Genomic DNA, 23855 nt, shown 5'->3' with positions numbered 1-23855 from the left:
AGAAAAGAAAGTTTTATAGTACATAGAGGATGACATGCGGGTCCCAGCTAGCAGCAGCGGTATCACCGTTTGAGAGGCGGTAGGGATCGAAAGAAAAGGCAAGTGACCAAATTTGAGGTGCCAAAAATAATCCAGGAAAAGAAAGTTTTATAGTACATAGAGGATGACATGCGGGTCCCAGCTTAGCAGCAGCGGTATCACCGTTTGAGAGGCGGCAGGGGATCGAAAGAAAAAGGCAAGTGACCAAATTTGAGGTGCCAAAAAAACTCCAAGAAAAGAAAGTTGATTGCACATAGAGGATGACATGCGGGTCCCATGAGCAAGCAGCGGTCTCAACGTTTCCAAGGCGGCAAGGGATCAAAAGAAAAAGGAAGTAGCCAGAAATCAGGGGGTCAAAAAAAATCCAAGAATAGAAAGAATTTTGGTTCATAGAGGATGACATGCGGGACCCATGATCCTGCATCGTAAACGGCTCGTTGAACGAGATGGCGCGATGTAGAAAAAAAACAATGCCAGAGAGGCTGCCATCTGGGCCCTACATCCCTCGGCGGTGCGGATTTGCGTTGACTCGGCCGGCGAACCCGAGATTTCGAGATGCACCACGTCCCGGGCCACCATACGCCACGTTTTGGCCGCTTTCGTCGGGCTAGGTGGCCTCAAAAACGAGAAAAAAAAGTTTTGACATGCACCACGGAGGGACCAAAATCGTCGGCCATGGTACACCAGCAACCACGGCGCGACTTCAACTTCGTCGGCCATGGCAACTTTTCTTGTAGTGAGAAATCATCGTCATATGCAAATCGGATGTCATTAAGCACATGCTGTCGGCTCCTGTGTTGAAAGGCCAACTTGGCAAATGGATATTTGCTTTATCGGAATTTGATATCCGGTATCAGCCTGCGAAAGCAGTCAAAGGACAAGCGTTGGCCGATCTTATTGCTGAACGAATCAACACGGACGTCACAGCACTATCTGTGCGTGTATGGACCATGTTTTTCGATGGATCAGTCTGTGAAGATGGGTGCGGCATCGGCGTGCTACTCGTGTCGCCTCGGGGGCAACTTATTCCTTCTCCATCAGGATATCTACCCCTTGCACCAACAATGTTGCTGAGTATGAAGCGATGTGCAAGGGAATGGAGTTGCTATTGGACGCCGGGCGCAGGCAAGCTTGAGATCTTTGGGGACTCCAAGTTGGTGATTTCTCAACTCACGGAGGAGTATAAGTGTGAGAGCGAGTTGCTCTTCCCATTATGGACGCAATGCCGTGAGCTGATGGCACAATTCAGGTATATCAACTTCCATTGGATCCCAAGGTCGCAAAATACCGAGGCGAATGACCTCGCGCAAACAGCGTCAGGATACAAGGACATAGCCGATGGAGCCGATTTTCAGGTACAGTTCATGGAACCTGACGATTGGAGAGCCGATATCTTCAATTACTTGAAGGATCCGGCTCGGGGGGCACCTAAACGGATAAGATACAGGGCCATGAAGTACGTCCTGATCGGCGATGACATGTTCTACAGGACTTTGGAAGGGTTACTTCTCAAATGTTTGGGATCGGCCGAGTCTAATCGGCTCTTGCATGAGGTACATGAAGGTGCCTGTGGAACTCACCAATCGGCTCATAAGATGAAGTGGCTGATCAGGCGATCGGGATTTTATTGGCCCACCATGCTTGAAGATTGTTTCAAGTACTATAAAGGATGTCAAGCATGTCAGAAGTTTGGGACGAGTGACCAAATATGAGGTGCCAAAAAAAATCCAAGAAAAGAAAGTTTTATAGTACATAGAGGATGACATGCGGGTCCCATTTGGCAGCGGCGGTATCACCGTTTGAGAGGCGGCGGGGGATCGAAAGAAAAAGGTAAGTGACCAAATATGAGGTGCCAAAAATAATTCAAGAAAAGAAAGTTTTATAGTACATAGAGGATGACATGCGGGTCCCATTTAGCGACGGCGGTATCACCGTTTGAGAGGCGGCAGGGGATCGAAAGAAAAAGGCAAGTGACCAAATTTGAGGTGCCAAAAAAATCCAAGAAAAGAAAGTTTTATAGTACATAGAGGATGACATGCGGGTCCCATTTAGCAGCAGCGGTCTCAACGTTTGAGAGGCGGCAAGGGATCAAAAGAAAAAGGTAAGTGACCAAATATGAGGTGCCAAAAATAATTCAAGAAAAGAAAGTTTTATAGTACATAGAGGATGACATGCGGGTCCCGAGTTAGCGGCGGCGGTATCACCGTTTGAGAGGCGGCGAGGGATCGAAAGAAAAAGGCAAGTGACCAAATTTGAGGTGCCAAAAAAACTCCAAGAAAAGAAAGTTGATTGCACATAGAGGATGACATGCGGGTCCCATTTAGCAGCGGCGGTCTCAACGTTTCCAAGGCGGCAAGGGATCAAAAGAAAAAGGAAGTAGCCGAAATCGGGGGTCAAAAAAATCCAAGAATAGAAAGAATTTTGGTTCATAGAGGATGACATGCGGGACCCATGATCCTGCATCGTAAACGGCTCGATCGGAGAACGTTGAACGAGATGGCGCGATCTAGAAAAAAACAATGCCAGAGAGGCTGCCATCTGGGCCCTACATCCCTCGGCGGTGCGTATTTGCGTTGACTCGGCCGGCGAACCCGAGATTTCGAGATGCACCACGTCCCGGGCCACCATACGCGACGTTTTGGCCGCTTTCGTCGGGCTAGGTGGCCTCAAAAACGAGAAAAAAAAAGTTTTGACATGCACCACGGAGGGACCAAAAATCGTCGGCCATGGTACACCAGCAACCACGGCGCGACTTCAACTTCGTCGGCCATGGCAACTTTTCTTGTAGTGCATCCTCCTTCGAGCAAAGGTCATGTATGGGTTTTGGCCATTACAGATTATTTTACTAAATGGGTAGAGGCCGTCCCTATGAAGGCAGTGGCAGCATCAGATGTTGTCGATTTCGTGAGGGAGCATGTTATCCATAGATTCGGAATTCCCCAGACTATCACGACCGATGGAGGTTCGGTCTTTGTTTCTAAGGAGTTTAGAAAATTCTGCGAGGATATGGGAATCAAGCTGATCCGATCGTCCCCATACTATGCTCAAGCAAATGGACAGGCTGAGGCGTCCAACAAAAGTCTGATCAAGTTGATTAAGAGGAAGATCGACGAGCATCCTAGACGTTGGCACGAGGTATTGTCAGAAGCTTTGTGGGCTTATCGCATGTCGTGTCATGGAGCAATAAAAACCTCGCCATACCATCTGGTCTATGGACAAGAAGCTGTGTTACCCTGGGAAATCAAGGCTGGGTCGAGAAGGGTTACATTTTAGAATGATCTAACTACTGAAGAATATGCAGCCCTGATGAGTGACAGTATTGAGGATGCAACGGAACTTAGACTTTGGTCACTTGAGAAAATCAAGGAGAATAAAGCCAAGGTGGCTCGCGCATATAATAAGATAGTGAAGCCAAAGGAGTTCCAGGTTGGTGATCTGGTATGGGAAGCTGTATTGCCGTTGGGGACTAAGGATAAAATGTATGGTAAATGGTCTCCAAATTGGCACGGCCTGTACAAAGTTGACCAAGTTTTAAAGGGTAATGCATACATGCTCGAGCAGTTGGATGGTGTGAAGTTCCCAGTTGTTGTCAATGGCCAGCATCTCAAGAAGTACTTCCCAAGCATGTGGGATGATGAGCAGTAAGGTATGGAGGCCGATACACGAAATCGGCCAGTAAAAAAAATTTAAAATTTTTGGGAAACAGCCGATGCACAGACATCGACTTTACAATAAAAACAGCCGATGCGCAGTCATCGACTTTATTGTCTAAATCTGAGGATTGTTTGCTCGAACCTGTCTAATTGGTTATCAGATTGGCTTTATGGGCGTCTGATGGTAAAAAGCCGATACGATGCTATCGGCTCTTGGAGCGTTGACCACCCTTGACAATCGGGAGATGAAGAAGATATGAAATCGATGATTAAAAGTCAAATTGGAAGAACATTTTCATTGATTTGAAGGGGGATTTTACAACGAAGAGCTAATTGCTCTCAAAAGGGGATCGTCTAAGTGCCTAATGCACTGCTAGCCCTATACTACTCCCTAATCTAAGGGCCGTCACTGCCCTGGTCGTCGCCGTCGTAGCTGTCGTCGGCGCTGCTACCGGCGGGCTCTTCATCGCCGCTGATGAAGCCGCCAGTAGCGTCTTCATCCTCCTCGTCATCGTCGTCGTCGTCGTCGTCTGACCAGGCCCAGCCTCGGAGGCGCTTGGCCGGCGGGTACCCGGCGGAGGAGGAGTCTTCCTCTTCCGGCTCCTCCGCCTCTTCTTCCTCCTCGTCGGAGGAGAGATCCGCCTCCCATGAGAGGAGGTCGTCCTCGCTCGCCGATTCCAGTTTCCCGTCGACAAGGAACCGGAGGTCTTCTTCCCCGATGGTGCGGGGCTCGTCGTCCTCCGACTCGATGGCGAAATCCCATTCCCTCGCGTCCCAATGCTCGGGCGCGAGAGCCTCATAGATGGCCATCAGATTGACTTCCGGCTCCAGTTCACTCGAGGAAGAGGATTGGGAGGAGAGAGCCGATGAAGCGGAGGAGGAAGAGGATGACATGGCTACAGAGGGAGAGGGTTTTTTTGACCGACGGCTAGTTTGGAGCGGGGGGATGAAGAGGTGAATTGTTCGATGCGGTTAAATAAAAGGAGATATAGTGGAGATTTAATGCTCCAGCAGTTTTCGAGGATGTGGTGCCAAAACTGTCAAATCGTGCAGAGAAGTTGAGAAGGCAAGGCGTCATGATGAAGAATACTGTGACGGTTCTGCTCTGTCACGACATGACCCTTCGAAGGAAAAAACAGGGTGGTTTTGAAATTATCATTACCAAAACCAGGGGGGCATGTGTTATCACCAGATTTTGGCCAAATCAGGAGATGGGCCGTAATGGAGATGGGCTTGAAGGATATACACGTGAAGTATCTCTGAAGCGGCCTTGTGCGAAGAGTTTGGGCTAGATTGCCCGTGTATCTGTAAAATATAGTAGATTGCATCTTAGTTTAGAATTAAAAGATAGAGTTTAACCCGTGCACGGTTAGGTGCACGCCCGAATTAGAAAGTCCCTTGGAGGACAATCACGTTCACAACAAACACAAACCAGGCGCATCGCCAACCCTTGTTTCGAGGGTTTCTTCCGGGTAAGCATCATGCTGCCTAGATCGCATCTTGCGATCTAGGCAGCGTAAGTTTATTCGTTTATCTTGTGTTGCTCGTGTTGAAGCGTTGTTGATGGCGAGTAACACTACTTATCATAGATGTTTTGGGGCTTGCATTGATGCTTTTCTTACACCTATTTTCTTAGCTATGCCGCCCCTCGATATCTAGCTGCCCTTATACCTACCTAGGTGTAAGGGCAGCACCTTGCTTGTTCGTTATTTAGTAGATCCAATCTGTTATAGTTGCTCCTTGATTCTTCAAGGATTGGTTTAATATCTGTATGGTTAGGCCTTGCAAACGGGTTGAATGATCCGGTAGTGCGTAAGGTATGGTTTGTTGGTCCTAAGAGGGATGTTCCGGGAATTGACTTAATGTTGGTTTTAGGCCTCTTTTAGGGTTGGTTTTCCATTATCTTTCGTGTCTATTAGGCTCAACTACGCGTAGGATGTTCCGGTCATGCGGTGAAAACCCTAAACTGTCGTAGATTGGTTTAACTTTATATTCATCAAGCAGGAGCCCCATGTCATCGTTAACCCGACGTGAACCATGGGGCGGTCGGCTCTTTGAGCCGATCCACAGGGCAACCTGAGAGCCGATCGGGCTCGTATTTCATGTTTACATGTCTACCATGCAGGAAACTAATCGAAGCAATCCAACACCTTCCTGACCAGGTATAGGTCAGGTGGCACGCCCTTGCAACCGCTAGGACGTGTGCCGGAACATTGCGGGACGACGTCGAGGGACCAGGGCCCCAGCAGTCTTGGAAGCCTCCCGGCTCTTCGTGTTGCTTAACCACTACTCGCCGGTGGGTTTTGGCAGGCAACAATAGCCCATGAAAAGTACCATTAAACACGAGAACAACGAGTTTTCGCCATGTCTCAAAAAATGTACCCGGTCTCACGAGACATGTAAAATAACCAAAACCCTAAAATTGTGAGCAATAGCCCATGAAAAGTGCCATAAAACACGAAAACGACGAGTTTTGGCCATGCCTCGAAAATTTATCGGGTCTCACGGGACTTGTAAAACAACAACTCTAAAATTGTGAGCAGTAGCCCATGACAATTGACATAAAACACGAAAACATCGAGTTTTGAACATGCCTCAAAAAATGTACCGGGTCTCATGAGACTTGTAAATTGACCAAAAACCCAAAAACTGGGAGCAATAGCTCATGAAAAGTGCCACAAAACACGAGAACGAAGAGTTTTTCGCCATGCCTAAAATATGTACCTAGTCCCTCGGGACTTGTAAAATGACCAAAAACCCTAAAACTGTGAGCCATAGCCCATGAAATGTGCCAAAAAACACGAGACCGCCGACGAGTTTTTCACCATGCCTCGAAAAATGTACCTAGTCTCACGGGACTTGTATAACGACAAAAAATCCTAAAGCGTGAGCAATAGCCCATGAAAAGTGACAAAAATACGAGAATGACGAGTTTTTGAACATGTCCCAAAAAATGTACCGGGTCTCACGAGACTTGTAAAACAATCAAAAATCGATAAACTTTGAGCAATAGCCCATGAAAAGTACCATTAAACATGAGAACGACAATTTTTTTGCCATGTCTCAAAAAATGTACCTGGTCTCACGAGACTTGAAAAACAACCAAAAACCCTAAAATTGTGAGCAATAGCTCATGCAAATGCCATAAAACACAAAAACGATGAGTTTTGTCCATGCCTCGAAAAAATTATCGTTTCTCACGGGACTAATAAAACAACAAAACCCTAAAATTGTGAACAATATCCCAAGAAAATTTACATAAAACACGAAACCAACGAGTTTTGAACATACCTCAAAAAATGTACTAGGTCTCATGTGACTTGTAATACGACAAAAAACCCCAAAACTATGAGCAATAGCCCAAGAAGAGTGCCATAAAACACGAAAACGGCGAGTTTCGGCCATGCCTCGAAAAATGTACCGAGACTCATGAGACTTGTAAAAATAGCAAAACCTTTAAACTGTGAGCAATAGCCCATGAAAATTGACATAAAATACGAAAACAACGAGTTTTTTTAACATGCCTCAAAAAATGTACCTGGTCTCACGGGACTTGTAAAACGACCAAAAATCCTAAAACCATGAGCAATGGCCCATGAAAAGTGCCATAATAAACGAAAACGACGAGTTTTGGCCCTGCCTCGAAAAATGTATCGAGTCTCATGGGACTTGTAAAACAGCAAAACCCTAAAATTGTGAACAATAACCCACAAAAATTTACATAAAACACGAAAAAACCGAGTTTTTGAACATGTATCCAAACATGTACCGGGTCTCCTGAGACTTGTAAATTGACAAGAAAAACCCAAAAACTGTGAGCTATAGGCCATGAAAAGTGCCAAAAAAACACGAGAACGATAAGTTTTTTGCCATGCCTCAAAAAATGTACCTGGTCTCACGGGACTTGTGAAATGACCAAAAACCCTAAAATTGTGAGCAATAGCCAATGAAAGTGCCAAAAACACGAAAAATGTACCTGGTCTCACGGGAGTTTTGGGATGCCTCGAAAAATGTATCAAGTCTCACGGGACATGTAAAATAGCAAAACCTTTAAACTGTAAGCAATAGCCCTTCAAAATTGACATAAAAAACAAAAACAACGAGTTTTTGAACATGCCTCAAAAAATTTACCGGGTCTCACGAAACTTTTAGAATGACCAAAAGCCGTGAGCAATTGCCATGAAAAGTGCCATAAAACATGAGAACAACGAGTTTTTCGCCATGCCTCAAAAAATGTACTTGGTATCACGGGACATGAAAAACGACAAAAAACCCTAAAACTATGAGCAATAGCCCAAGAAGCTAGAGTGCCATAAAACACGAAAATAGCGAGTTTTGAACATGCCTCAAAAAATGTACCGGGTCTCATGAGACTTGTAAATTGACCAAAAACCCAAAAACTGGGAGCAATAGCTCATGAAAAGTGCCACAAAACACGAGAACGAAGAGTTTTTCGCCATGCCTAAAATATGTACCTAGTCCCTCGGGACTTGTAAAATGACCAAAAACCCTAAAACTGTGAGCCATAGCCCATGAAATGTGCCAAAAAACACGAGACCGCCGACGAGTTTTTCACCATGCCTCGAAAAATGTACCTAGTCTCACGGGACTTGTATAACGACAAAAAATCCTAAAACTGTGAGCAATAGCCCATGAAAAGTGACAAAAATACGAGAATGACGAGTTTTTGAACATGTCCCAAAAAATGTACCGGGTCTCACGAGACTTGTAAAACAATCAAAAGCTGATAAACTTTGAGCAATAGCCCATGAAAAGTACCATTAAACATGAGAACGACAATTTTTTTGCCATGTCTCAAAAAATGTCCCTGGTCTCACGAGACTTGAAAAACAACCAAAAACCCTAAAATTGTGAGCAATAGCTCATGCAAATGCCATAAAACACAAAAACGATGAGTTTTGTCCATGCCTCGAAAAAATTATCGTTTCTCACGGGACTAATAAAACAACAAAACCCTAAAATTGTGAACAATATCCCAAGAAAATTTACATAAAACACGAAACCAACGAGTTTTGAACATACCTCAAAAAATGTACTAGGTCTCATGTGACTTGTAATACGACAAAAAACCCCAAAACTATGAGCAATAGCCCAAGAAGAGTGCCATAAAACACGAAAACGGCGAGTTTCGGCCATGCCTCGAAAAATGTACCGAGACTCATGAGACTTGTAAAAATAGCAAAACCTTTAAACTGTGAGCAATAGCCCATGAAAATTGACATAAAATACGAAAACAACGAGTTTTTTTAACATGCCTCAAAAAATGTACCTGGTCTCACGGGACTTGTAAAACGACCAAAAATCCTAAAACCATGAGCAATGGCCCATGAAAAGTGCCATAATAAACGAAAACGACGAGTTTTGGCCCTGCCTCGAAAAATGTATCGAGTCTCATGGGACTTGTAAAACAGCAAAACCCTAAAATTGTGAACAATAACCCACAAAAATTTACATAAAACACGAAAAAAACCGAGTTTTTGAACATGTATCCAAACATGTACCGGGTCTCCTGAGACTTGTAAATTGACAAGAAAAACCCAAAAACTGTGAGCTATAGGCCATGAAAAGTGCCAAAAAAACACGAGAACGATAAGTATTTTGCCATGCCTCAAAAAATGTACCTGGTCTCACGGGACTTGTGAAATGACCAAAAACCCTAAAATTGTGAGCAATAGCCAATGAAAGTGCCAAAAACACGAAAAATGTACCTGGTCTCACGGGAGTTTTGGGATGCCTCGAAAAATGTATCAAGTCTCACGGGACATGTAAAATAGCAAAACCTTTAAACTGTAAGCAATAGCCCTTCAAAATTGACATAAAAAACAAAAACAACGAGTTTTTGAACATGCCTCAAAAAATTTACCGGGTCTCACGAAACTTTTAGAATGACCAAAAACTGTGAGCAATTGCCATGAAAAGTGCCATAAAACATGAGAACAACGAGTTTTTCGCCATGCCTCAAAAAATGTACTTGGTATCACGGGACATGAAAAACGACAAAAAACCCTAAAACTATGAGCAATAGCCCAAGAAGCTAGAGTGCCATAAAACACGAAAACAGCGAGTTTCGGCCATGCCTCGAGAAAATGTACCGAGTCTCACGAGACTTGTAAAACAGTAAAACCCTTAAACTCTGAGCAATAGCCCATGAAAATTGACATAAAATACGAAAATAGCGGGGTTTTTAATTAACATGCCTCAAAATATGTACCTGGTCTCACGGGACTTGTAAAACAGTAAAACCCTAAAGCTGTGGGCAATACCCGATAAATTGACATAATACACGGAAACAATGAGTTTTTTTTAACATGCCTCAAAAAATGTACTGGGTCTCACGAAAAATTTAAAACGACCAAAAAACCCTAAAACTGTGAGCAATAGCCCATGAAAACTGCCATAAAAAACGCAAATGATGAGTTTTGGCCATGCCTTGAAAAATTTATCGGGTCTCACGGGACTAGTGAAATAGCAAAACCCTAAAACTGTGAGCAATATCCCATGAAAATTAACCTTAAAACATGAAAACAACGAGTTTTTTAACATGCCTCAAAAAATGTACCGGGTCTCACGAGACTTGTAAAACGACCAAAACTGAAAAATTGTGAGCAATAGCCCATGAAAAGTACGATTAAACACGAGAACAACGAGTTTTGCGCCATTTCTCAAAAAATGTACCTGGTCTCACGAGACATGTAAAATAACCAAAACCCTAAAATTGTGAGCAATAGCCCATGAAAAGTGCCATAAAACACGAAAACGACGAGTTTTGGCCATGCCTCGAAAATTTATCGGGTCTCACGGGACTTGGAAAACAACAACTCTAAAATTGTGAGCAGTAGCCCATGACAATTGACATAAAACACGAAAACAACGAGTTTTGAACATGCCTCAAAAAATGTACCGGGTCTCATGAGACTTGTAAATTGACCAAAAACCCAAAACTGTGAGCAATAGCTCATGAAAAGTGCCACAAAACACGAGAACGAAGAGTTTTTCGCCATGCCTAAAAAATGTACCTAGTCCCTCGGGACTTGTAAAATGACCAAAAACCCTAAAACTGTGAGCCATAGCCCATGAAATGTGCCAAAAAACACGAGACCGACGAGTTTTTCACCATGCCTCGAAAAATGTACCTGGTCTCACAGGACTTGTATAACGACAAAAAATCCTAAAACTGTGAGCAATAGCCCATGAAAAGTGACAAAAACACGAGAATGATGAGTTTTTGAACATGTCCCAGAAAATGTACCGGGTCTCACGAGACTTGTAAAATAATCAAAAACTGATAAACTTTGAGCAATAGCCCATGAAAAGTACCATTAAACATGAGAACGGTAATTTTTTGCCATGTCTCAAAAAATGTACCTGGTCTCACGAGACTTGAAAAACAACCAAAAACCCTAAAATTGTGAGCAATAGCTCATGCAAATGCCATAAAACACGAAAACGATGAGTTTTGTCCATGCCTCGAAAAATTTATCGTTTCTCACGGGACTTGTAAAACAGCAAAACCCTAAAATTGTGAACAATATCCCAAGAAAATTTACATAAAATACGAAACCAACGAGTTTTGAACATGCCTCAAAAAATGTACTAGGTCTCATGTGACTTGTAATACGACAAAAAACCCCAAAACTATGAGCAATAGCCCAAGAAGAGTGCCATAAAACACGAAAACGGCGAATTTCGGCCATGCCTGGAAAAATGTACCGAGACTCATGAGACTTGTAAAAACAACAAAATGATACGGTGAATCCAAGCCGATCCACCTAGATTGATGCCCGATCTTTCACAACGAGAACCTGGGGTAGAGAATCCTCCCAACAACGCGACGAACGCAGCCTGGAGAAGAGGGAACGAGTCCAGCAAGCAACAGATCGATGAATGACCGCCTCAAACCAAGAGCTAGACAATCCTTGATGAACACAAGAACCTTCGCAGCGGATAATAATATAGATAAACGGCAGCGCTGTACCCCCGGAGGGATGATACACGTGAACACACGCAATGAGGAAAACCCTAATCTTTAGTCTAAACTTGTCTATCTAAACCCTAGCCGCCCCTCCACCTTATATGAGAGGATGGTGGCCGGCCAGCCCCCTAGTGGGCCTCTCTACCTTGGTTTGGACAGACCCAAACCAAACTGACTCAATTTATTAAAAACCCTAATTGGCCCACATATGACCATTACCTAAACTAAGATAAATGAGCTGGTGGAGTCCTGAATCTGGGCTCCACATAGGCCTCCATGCCCGTATCACAAAACCTTTAAACTGTGAGCAATAGCCCATGAAAATTGACATAAAATACGAAAACAACGAGTTTTTTTAACATGCCTCAAAAAAATGTACCTAGTCTCACGGGACTTGTAAAACGACCAAAAATCCTAAAACCGTGAGCAATGGCCCATGAAAAGTGCCATAATAAACGAAAACGACGAGTTTTGGCCATGCCTCGAAAAATGTATCGAGTCTCATGGGACTTGTAAAACAGCAAAACCCTAAAATTGTGAACAATAACCCACGAAAATTTACATAAAACACGAAAAAAACCGAGTTTTTGAACATGTATCCAAAAATGTACCGGGTCTCCTGAGACTTGTAAATTGACAAGAAAAACCCAAAAACTGTGAGCTATAGGCCATGAAAAGTGCCAAAAAAAAAACACGAGAACGACAAGTTTTTTGCCATGCCTCAAAAAATGTACCTGGTCTCACGGGACTTGTGAAATGACCAAAAACCCTAAAATTGTGAGCAATAGCCAATGAAAGTGCCAAAAACACGAAAAATGTACCTCGTCTCACGGGAGTTTTGGCATGCCTCGAAAAATGTATCAAGTCTCACGGGACTTGTAAAATAGCAAAACCTTTAAACTGTAAGCAATAGCCCTTCAAAATTGACATAAAAACAAAAACAACGAGTTTTTGAACATGCCTCAAAAAATTTACCGGGTCTCACGAAACTTTTAGAATGACCAAAAACTGTGAGCAATTGCCATGAAATGTGCCATAAAACATGAGAACAACGAGTTTTTCGCCATGCCTCAAAAAATGTACTTGGTATCATGGGACATGAAAAATGACAAAAAACCCTAAAACTGTTAGCAATAGCCCAAGAAGCTAGAGTGCCATAAAACACGAAAACAGCGAGTTTCGGCCATGCCTCGAGAAAATGTACCGAGTCTCACGAGACTTGTAAAACAGTAAAACCCTTAAACTCTGAGCAATAGCCCATGAAAATTGACATAAAATACAAAAATAGCAGGGGTTTTAATTAACATGCCTCAAAAAATGTACCTGGTCTCACGGGACTTGTAAAACAGTAAAACCCTAAAGCTGTGGGCAATAGCCCAATAAATTGACATAAAACACGGAAACAACGAGTTTTTTTTTAACATGCCTCAAAAAATGTACTGGGTCTCACGAAAAATTTAAAACGACCAAAAAAACCCTAAAACTGTGAGAAATAGCCCATGAAAACTGCCATAAAAAACGCAAATGACGAGTTTTGGCCATGCCTTGAAAAATTTATCGGGTCTCACGGGACTAGTGAAATAGCAAAACCCTAAAACTGTGAGCAATATCCCATGAAAATTAACCTTAAAACACGAAAACAACGAGTTTTTTAACATGCCTCAAAAAATGTACCGGGTCTCACGAGACTTGTAAAACGACCAAAACTGAAAAATTGTGAGCAATAGCCCATGAAAAGTACCATTAAACACGAGAACAACGAGTTTTGCGCCATGTCTCAAAAAATGTACCTGGTCTCACGAGACATGTAAAATAACCAAAACCCTAAAATTGTGAGCAATAGCCCATGAAAAGTGCCATAAAACACGAAAACGACGAGTTTTGGCCATGCCTCGAAAATTTATCGGGTCTCACGGGACTTGGAAAACAACAACTCTAAAATTGTGAGCAGTAGCCCATGAAAATTGACATAAAACACGAAAACAACGAGTTTTGAACATGCCTCAAAAAATGTACCGGGTCTCATGAGACTTGTAAATTGACCAAAAACCCAAAGCCGTGAGCAATAGCTCATGAAAAGTGCCACAAAACACGAGAACGAAGAGTTTTTCGCCATGCCTAAAAAATGTACCTAGTCCCTAGGGACTTGTAAAATGACCAAAAACCCTAAAACTGTGAGCCATAGCCCATGAAAAGTGCCAAAAACACGAGACCGACGAGTTTTTCACCATGCCACAAAAAATGTACCTGGTCTCACGGGACTTGTATAACGACAAAAAAATCCTAAAACTGCGAGCAATAGCCCATGAAAAGTGACAAAAACACGAGAATGACGAGTTTTTGAACATGTCCCAAAAAATGTACCGGGTCTCACGAGACTTGTAAAACAATCAAAAACTGATAAACTTTGAGCAATAGCCCATGAAAAGTACCATTAAACATGAGAACGACAATTTTTTTGCCATGTCTCAAAACATGTACACTGGTCTCACGAGACTTGAAAAACAACCAAAAACCCTAAAATTGTGAGCAATAGCTCATGCAAATGCCATAAAACACGAAAACGATGAGTTTTGTCCATGCCTCGAAAAATTTATCGTTTCTCACGGGACTTGTAAAACAGAAAAACCCTAAAATTGTGAACAATATCCCAAGAAAATTTACATAAAACACGAAACCAACGAGTTTTGAACATGCCTCAAAAAATGTACTAGGTCACATGTGACTTGTCATACGACAAAAAACCCCAAAACTATGAGCAATAGCCCAAGAAGAGTGCCATAAAACACGAAAACGGCGAGTTTCGGCCATGCCTCGAAAAAAGTACCGAGACTCATGAGACTTGTAAAAACAACAAAACCTTTAAACTGTGAGCAATAGCCCATGAAAATTGACATAAAATACGAAAACAACGAGTTTTTTTAACATGCCTCAAAAAAATGTACCTGGTCTCACGGGACTTGTAAAACGACCAAAAATCCTAAAACCGTGAGCAATGGCCCATGAAAAGTGCCATAATAAACGAAAACGACGAGTGTTGGCCATGCCTCGAAAAATGTATCGAGTCTCATGGGACTTGTAAAACAGCAAAACCCTAAAATTGTGAACAATAACCCACGAAAATTTACATAAAACACGAAAAAAACCGAGTTTTTGAACATGTATCCAAAAATGTAAAGGGTCTCCTGAGACTTGTAAATTGACAAGAAAAACCCAAAAACTGTGAGCTATAGGCCATGAAAAGTGCCAAAAAAACACGAGAACGACAAGTTTTTTGCCATGCCTCAAAAAATGTACCTGGTCTCACGGGACTTGTGAAATGACCAAAAACCCTAAAATTGTGAGCAATAGCCAATGAAAGTGCCAAAAACACGAAAAATGTACCTGGTCTCATGGGAGTTTTGGCATGCCTCGAAAAATGTATCAAGTCTCACGGGACTTGTAAAATAGCAAAACCTTTAAACTGTAAGCAATAGCCCTTCAAAATTGACATAAAAAACAAAAACAACGAGTTTTTGAACATGCCTCAAAAAATTTACCGGGTCTCACGAAACTTTTAGAATGACCAAAAACTGTGAGCAATTGCCATGAAAAGTGCCATAAAACATGAGAACAACGAGTTTTTCGCCATGCCTCAAAAAATGTACTTGGTATCATGGGACATGAAGAACGACAAAAAACCCTAAAACTGTGAGCAATAGCCCAAGAAGAGTGCCATAAAACACGAAAACAACGAGTTTCGGCCATGCCTAGAGAAAATGTACTAAGTCTCACGAGACTTGTAAAACAATAAAACCCTTAAACTCGAGCAATAGCCCATGAAAATTGACATAAAATACGAAAATAGCGGGGTTTTTAATTAACATGCCTCAAAAAATGTACCTGGTCTCACGGGACTTGTAAAACGAGTAAAACCCTAAAGTCTGTGGGCAATAGCCCAATAAATTGACATAAAACACGGAAACAACGAGTTTTTTTTAACATGCCTCAAAAAATGTACTCGGGTCTCACGAAAAATTTAAAACGACCAAAAAACCCTAAAGCCGTGAGCAATAGCCCATGAAAACTGCCATAAAAAACGCAAATGACGAGTTTTGGCCATGCCTTGAAAAATTTATCGGGTCTCACGGGACTAGTGAAATAGCAAAACCCTAAAAGCGTGAGCAATATCCCATGAAAATTAACCTTAAAACACGAAAACAACGAGTTTTTTAACATGCCTCAAAAAATGTACCGGGTCTCACGAGACTTGTAAAACGACCAAAACTGAAAAATTGTGAGCAATAGCCCATGAAAAGTACCATTAAACACGAGAACAATGAGTTTTGCGCCATGTCTCAAAATATGTACCTGGTCTCACGAGACATGTAAAATAACCAAAACCCTAAAATTGTGAGCAATAGCCCATGAAAAGTGCCATAAAACACGAAAACGACGAGTTTTGGCCATGCCTCGAAAATTTATCGGGTCTCACGGGACTTGGAAAACAACAACTCTAAAATTGTGAGCGAGTAGCCCATGACAATTGACATAAAACACGAAAACAACGAGTTTTGAACATGCCTCAAAAAATGTACCGGGTCTCATGAGACTTGTAAATTGACCAAAAACCCAAAACTGTGAGCAATAACTCATGAAAAGTGCCACAAAACACGAGAACGAAGAGTTTTTCGCCATGCCTAAAAAATGTACCTAGTCCCTCGGGACTTGTAAAATGACCAAAAACCCTAAAACTGTGAGCCATAGCCCATGAAAAGTGCCAAAAACACGAGACCGCCGAGTTTTTCACCATGCCACAAATAATGTTTCTCACGGGACTTGTATAACGACAAAAAAATCCTAAAACTGCGAGCAATAGCCCATGAAAAGTGACAAAAACACGAGAATGACGAGTTTTTGAACATGTCCCAAAAAATGTACCGGTCTCACGAGACTTGTAAAACAATCAAAAACTGATAAACTTTGAGCAATAGCCCATGAAAAGTACCATGAACATGAGAACGACAATTTTTTTGCCATGTCTCAAAAAATGTACCTGGTCTCACGAGACTTGAAAAACAACCAAAAACCCTAAAATTGTGAGCAATAGCTCATGCAAATGCCATAAAACACGAAAACGATGAGTTTTGTCCATGCCTCGAAAAATTTATCGTTTCTCACGGGACTTGTAAAACAGACAAAACCCTAAAATTGTGAACAATATCCCAAGAAAATTTACATAAAACACGAAACCAACGAGTTTTGAACATGCCTCAAAAATGTACTAGGTCACATGTGACTTGTAATACGACAAAAAACCCCAAAACTATGAGCAATAGCCCAAGAAGAGTGCCATAAAACACGAAATCGGCGAGTTTCGGCCATGCCTCGAAAAAAGTACCGAGACTCATGAGACTTGTAAAAACAACAAAACCTTTAAACTGTGAGCAATAGCCCATGAAAATTGACATAAAATACGAAAACAACGAGTTTTTTTAACATGCCTCAAAAAATGTACCGGTCTCACGGGACTTGTAAAACGACCAAAAATCCTAAAACCGTGAGCAATGGCCCATGAAAAGTGCCATAATAAACGAAAACGACGAGTTTTGGCCATGCCTCGAAAAATGTATCGAGTCTCATGGGACTTGTAAAACAGCAAAACCCTAAAATTGTGAAAAATAACCCATGAAAATTTACATAAAACACGAAAAAACCGAGTTTTTGAACATGTATACAAAAATGTACCGGGTCTCCTAAGACTTGTAAATTGACAAGAAAAACCCAAAAACTGTGAGCTATAGGCCATGAAAAGTGCCAAAAAAACACGAGAACGACAAGTTTTTTGCCATGCCTCAAAAAATGTACCTGGTCTCACGGGACTTGTGAAATGACCAAAAACCCTAAAATTGTGAGCAATAGCCAATGAAAGTGCCAAAAACACGAAAAATGTACCCGGTCTCACGGGAGTTTTGGCATGCCTCGAAAAATGTATCAAGTCTCGGGGGACTTGTAAAATAGCAAAACCTTTAAACCGTAAGCAATAGCCCTTCAAAATTGACATAAAAAATAAAAACAACGAGTTTTTGAACATGCCTCAAAAATTTACCGGGTCTCACGAAACTTTTAGAATGACCAAAAACTCGTGAGCAATTGCCATGAAAAGTGCCATAAAACATGAGAACAACGAGTTTTTCGCCATGCCTCAAAAAATGTACTTGGTATCATGGGACATGAAAAACGACAAAAAACCCTAAAACTGTGAGCAATAGCCCAAGAAGAGTGCCCTAAAACACGAAAACAACGAGTTTCGGCCATGCCTAGAGAAAATGTACTAAGTCTCACGAGACTTGTAAAACAGTAAAACCCTTAAACTCTGAGCAATAGCCCATGAAAATTGACATAAAATACGAAAATAGCGGGGTTTTTAATTAACATGCCTCAAAAAATGTACCTGGTCTCACGGGACTTGTAAAACAGTAAAACCCTAAAGCTGTGGGCAATAGCCCAATAAATTGACATAAAACACGGAAACAACGAGTTTTTTTTAACATGCCTCAAAAAATGTACTGGGTCTCACGAAAAATTTAAAACGACCAAAAAACCCTAAAACTGTGAGCAATAGCCCATGAAAACTGCCATAAAAACGCAAATGACGAGTTTTGGCCATGCCTTGAAAAATTTATCGGGTCTCACGGGACTAGTGAAATAGCAAAACCCTAAAACAGTGAGCAATATCCCATGAAAATTAACCTTAAAACACGAAAACAACGAGTTTTTTAACATGCCTCAAAAAATGTACCGGGTCTCACGAGACTTGTAAAACGACCAAAACTGAAAAATTGTGAGCAATAGCCCATGAAAAGTACCATTAAACACGAGAACAATGAGTTTTGCGCCATGTCTCAAAAAATGTACCTGGTCTCACGAGACATGTAAAATAACCAAAACCCTAAAATTGTGAGCAATAGCCCATGAAAAGTGCCATAAAACACGAAAACGACGAGTTTTGGCCATGCCTCGAAAATTTATCGGGTCTCACGGGACTTGGAAAACAACAACTCTAAAATTGTGAGCAGTAGCCCATGACAATTGACATAAAACACGAAAACAACGAGTTTTGAACATGCCTCAAAAAATGTACCGGGTCTCATGAGACTTGTAAATTGACCAAAAACCCAAAACTGTGAGCAATAGCTCATGAAAAGTGCCACAAAACACGAGAACGAAGAGTTTTTCGCCATGCCTAAAAAATGTACCTAGTCCCTCGGGACTTGTAAAATGACCAAAAACCCTAAAACTGTGAGCCATAGCCCATGAAAAGTGCCAAAAACACGAGACCGACGAGTTTTTCACCATGCCACAAAAAATGTACCTGGTCTCACGGGACTTGTATAACGACAAAAAAATCCTAAAACTGCGAGCAATAGCCCATGAAAAGTGACAAAAACACGAGAATGACGAGTTTTTGAACATGTCCCAAAAAATATACCGGGTCTCACGAGACTTGTAAAACAATCAAAAGCTCGATAAACTTTGAGCAATAGCCCATGAAAAGTACCATTAAACATGAGAACGACAATTTTTTTGCCATGTCTCAAAAAATGTACCTGGTCTCACGAGACTTGAAAAACAACCAAAAACCCTAAAATTGTGAGCAATAGCTCATGCAAATGCCATAAAACACGAAAACGATGAGTTTTGTCCATGCCTCGAAAATTTTATCGTTTCTCACGGGACTTGTAAAACAGCAAAAACCTAAAATTGTGAACAATATCCCAAGAAAATGTACTAGGTCACATGTGACTTGTAATACGACAAAAAACCCCAAAACTATGAGCAATAGCCCAAGAAGAGTGCCATAAAACACGAAAACGGCGAGTTTCGGCCATGCCTCGAAAAATGTACCGAGACTCATGAGACTTGTAAAAACTACAAAACCTTTAAACTGTGAGCAATAGCCCATGAAAATTGACATAAAATACGAAAACAACGAGTTTTTTTAACATGCCTCAAAAAAATGTACCTGGTCTCACGGGACTTGTAAAACGACCAAAAATCCTAAAACCGTGAGCAATGGCCCATGAAAAGTGCCATAATAAACGAAAACGACGAGTTTTGGCCATGCCTCGAAAAATGTATCGAGTCTCATGGGACTTGTAAAACAGCAAAACCCTAAAATTGTGAAAAATAACCCACGAAAATTTACATAAAACACGAAAAAACCGAGTTTTTGAACATGTATACAAAAATGTACCGGGTCTCCTGAGACTTGTAAATTGACAAGAAAAACCCAAAAACTGTGAGCTATAGGCCATGAAAAGTGCCAAAAAAAACACGAGAACGACAAGTTTTTTGCCATGCCTCAAAAAATGTACCTGGTCTCACGGGACTTGTAAAATGACCAAAAACCCTAAAATTGTGAGCAATAGCCAATGAAAGTGCCAAAAACACGAAAAATGTACCTGGTCTCACGGGAGTTTTGGCATGCCTCGAAAAATGTATCAAGTCTCACGGGACTTGTAAAATAGCAAAACCTTTAAACTGTAAGCAATAGCCCTTCAAAATTGACATAAAAAACAAAAACAACGAGTTTTTGAACATGCCTCAAAAAATTTACCGGGTCTCACGAAACTTTTAGAATGACCAAAAACTGTGAGCAATTGCCATGAAAAGTGCCATAAAACATGAGAACAACGAGTTTTTCGCCATGCCTCGAAAAATGTACTTGGAATCATGGGACATGAAAAACGACAAAAAACCCTAAAACTGTGAGCAATAGCCCAAGAAGAGTGCCATAAAACACGAAAACAACGAGTTTCGGCCATGCCTAGAGAAAATGTACTAAGTCTCACGAGACTTGTAAAACAAGTAAAACCCTTAAACTCCGAGCAATAGCCCATGAAAATTGACATAAAATACGAAAATAGCGGGGTTTTTAATTAACATGCCTCAAAAAATGTACCTGGTCTCACGGGACTTGTAAAACGATAAAACCCTAAAGTCTGTGGGCAATAGCCCAATAAATTGACATAAAACACGGAAACAACGAGTTTTTTTTAATATGCCTCAAAAAATGTACTCGGGTCTCACGAAAAATTTAAAACGACCAAAAAACCCTAAAACTGTGAGCAATAGCCCATGAAAACTGCCATAAAAAACGCAAATGACGAGTTTTGGCCATGCCTTGAAAAATTTATCGGGTCTCACGGGACTAGTGAAATAGCAAAACCCTAAAACTGTGAGCAATATCCCATGAAAATTAACCTTAAAACACGAAAACAACGAGTTTTTTAACATGCCTCAAAAAATGTACCGGGTCTCACGAGACTTGTAAAACGACCAAAACTGAAAAATTGTGAGCAATAGCCCATGAAAAGTACCATTAAACACGAGAACAATGAGTTTTGCGCCATGTCTCAAAAAATGTACCTGGTCTCACGAGACATGTAAAATAACCAAAACCCTAAAATTGTGAGCAATAGCCCATGAAAAGTGCCATAAAACACGAAAACGACGAGTTTTGGCCATGCCTCGAAAATTTATCGGGTCTCACGGGACTTGGAAAACAACAACTCTAAAATTGTGAGCAGTAGCCCATGACAATTGACATAAAACACGAAAACAACGAGTTTTGAACATGCCTCAAAAAATGTACCGGGTCTCATGAGACTTGTAAATTGACCAAAAACCCAAAGCGTGAGCAATAGCTCATGAAAAGTGCCACAAAACACGAGAACGAAGAGTTTTTCGCCATGCCTAAAAAATGTACCTAGTCCCTCGGGACTTGTAAAATGACCAAAAACCCTAAAACTGTGAGCCATAGCCCATGAAAAGTGCCAAAAACACGAGACCGACGAGTTTTTCACCTTGCCACAAAAAATGTACCTGGTCTCACGGGACTTGTATAACGACAAAAAAATCCTAAAACTGCGAGAATGACGAGTTTTTGAACATGTCCCAAAAAATGTACCGGGTCTCACGAGACTTGTAAAACAATCAAAAACTGATAAACTTTGAGCAATAGCCCATGAAAAGTACCATTAAACATGAGAACGACAATTTTTTTGCCATGTCTCAAAAAATGTACCTGGTCTCACGAGACTTGAAAAACAACCAAAAACCCTAAAATTGTGAGCAATAGCTCATGCAAATGCCATAAAACACGAAAACGATGAGTTTTGTCCATGCCTCGAAAAATTTATCGTTTCTCACGGGACTTGTAAAACAGCAAAACCCTAAAATTGTGAACAATATCCCAAGAAAATTTACATAAAACACGAAACCAACGAGTTTTGAACATGCCTCAAAAATGTACTAGGTCACATGTGACTTGTAATACGACAAAAAACCCCAAAACTATGAGCAATAGCCCAAGAAGAGTGCCATAAAACACGAAAACGGCGAGTTTCGGCCATGCCTCGAAAAAAGTACTGAGACTCATGAGACTTGTAAAAACAACAAAACCTTTAAACTGTGAGCAATAGCCCATGAAAATTGACATAAAATACGAAAACAACGAGTTTTTTTAACATCCCTCAAAAAAATGTTCCTGGTCTCACGGGACTTGTAAAACGACCAAAAATCCTAAAACCGTGAGCAATGGCCCATGAAAATTGCCATAATAAACGAAAACGACGAGTTTTGGCCATGCCTCGAAAAATGTATCGAGTCTCATGGGACTTGTAAAACAGCAAAACCCTAAAATTGTGAAAAATAACCCACGAAAATTTACATAAAACACGAAAAAAACCGAGTTTTTGAACATGTATCCAAAAATGTACCGGGTCTCCTGAGACTTGTAAATTGACAAGAAAAACCCAAAAAATGTGAGCTATAGGCCATGAAAAGTGCCAAAAAAACACGAGAACGACAAGTTTTTTGCCATGCCTCAAAAAATGTACCTGGTCTCACGAGACTTGTGAAATGACCAAAAACCCTAAAATTGTGAGCAATAGCCAATGAAAGTGCCAAAAACACGAAAACTGTACCTGGTCTCACGGGAGTTTTGGCATGCCTCGAAAAATGTATCAAGTCTCACGGGACTTGTAAAATAGCAAAACCTTTAAACTATAAGCAATAGCCCTTCAAAATTGACATAAAAACAAAAACAACGAGTTTTTGAACATGCCTCAAAAAATTTACCGGGTCTCACGAAACTTTTAGAATGACCAAAAACTGTGAGCAATTGCCATGAAAAGTGCCATAAAACATGAGAACAACGAGTTTTTCGCCATGCCTCAAAAAATGTACTTGGTATCATGGGACATGAAAAATGACAAAAAAAACCCTAAAACTGTGAGCAATAGCCCAAGAAGAGTGCCATAAAACACGAAAACAACGAGTTTCGGCCATGCCTAGAGAAAATGTACTAAGTCTCACGAGACTTGTAAAACAGTAAAACCCTTAAACTTTGAGCAATAGCCCATGAAAATTGACATAAAATACGAAAATAGCGGGGTTTTTAATTAACATGCCTCAAAAAATGTACCTGGTCTCACGGGACTTGTAAAACAGTAAAACCCTAAAGTTGTGGGCAATAGCCCAATAAATTGACATAAAACACGGAAACAACGAGTTTTTTTTAACATGCCTCAAAAAATGTACTGGGTCTCACGAAAAATTTAAAACGACCAAAAAACCCTAAAACTGTGAGCAATAGCCCATGAAAACTGCCATAAAAAACGCAAATGACGAGTTTTGGCCATGCCTTGAAAAATTTATCGGGTCTCACAGGACTAGTGAAATAGCAAAACCCTAAAACTGTGAGCAATATCCCATGAAAATTAACCTTAAAACACGAAAACAACGAGTTTTTTAACATGCCTCAAAAAATGTACCGGGTCTCACGAGACTTGTAAAACGACCAAAACTGAAAAATTGTGAGCAATAGCCCATGAAAAGTACCATTAAACACGAGAACAACGAGTTTTGCGCCATGTCTCAAAAAATTTACCTGGTCTCATGAGACATGTAAAATAACCAAAACCCTAAAATTGTGAGCAATAGCCCATGAAAAGTGCCATAAAACACGAAAACGACGAGTTTTGGCCATGCCTCGAAAATTTATTGGGTCTCACGGGACTTGGAAAACAACAACTCTAAAATTGTGAGCGAGTAGCCCATGACAATTGACATAAAACACGAAAACAACGAGTTTTGAACATGCCTCAAAAAATGTACCGGGTCTC

The sequence above is a fragment of the Lolium rigidum genome, chromosome 2, assembly GCF_022539505.1.
Source record: "Lolium rigidum isolate FL_2022 chromosome 2, APGP_CSIRO_Lrig_0.1, whole genome shotgun sequence".
Classification (NCBI taxonomy): Eukaryota; Viridiplantae; Streptophyta; class Magnoliopsida; order Poales; family Poaceae; genus Lolium; species Lolium rigidum.
This window is presented reverse-complemented; position numbering follows the sequence as displayed.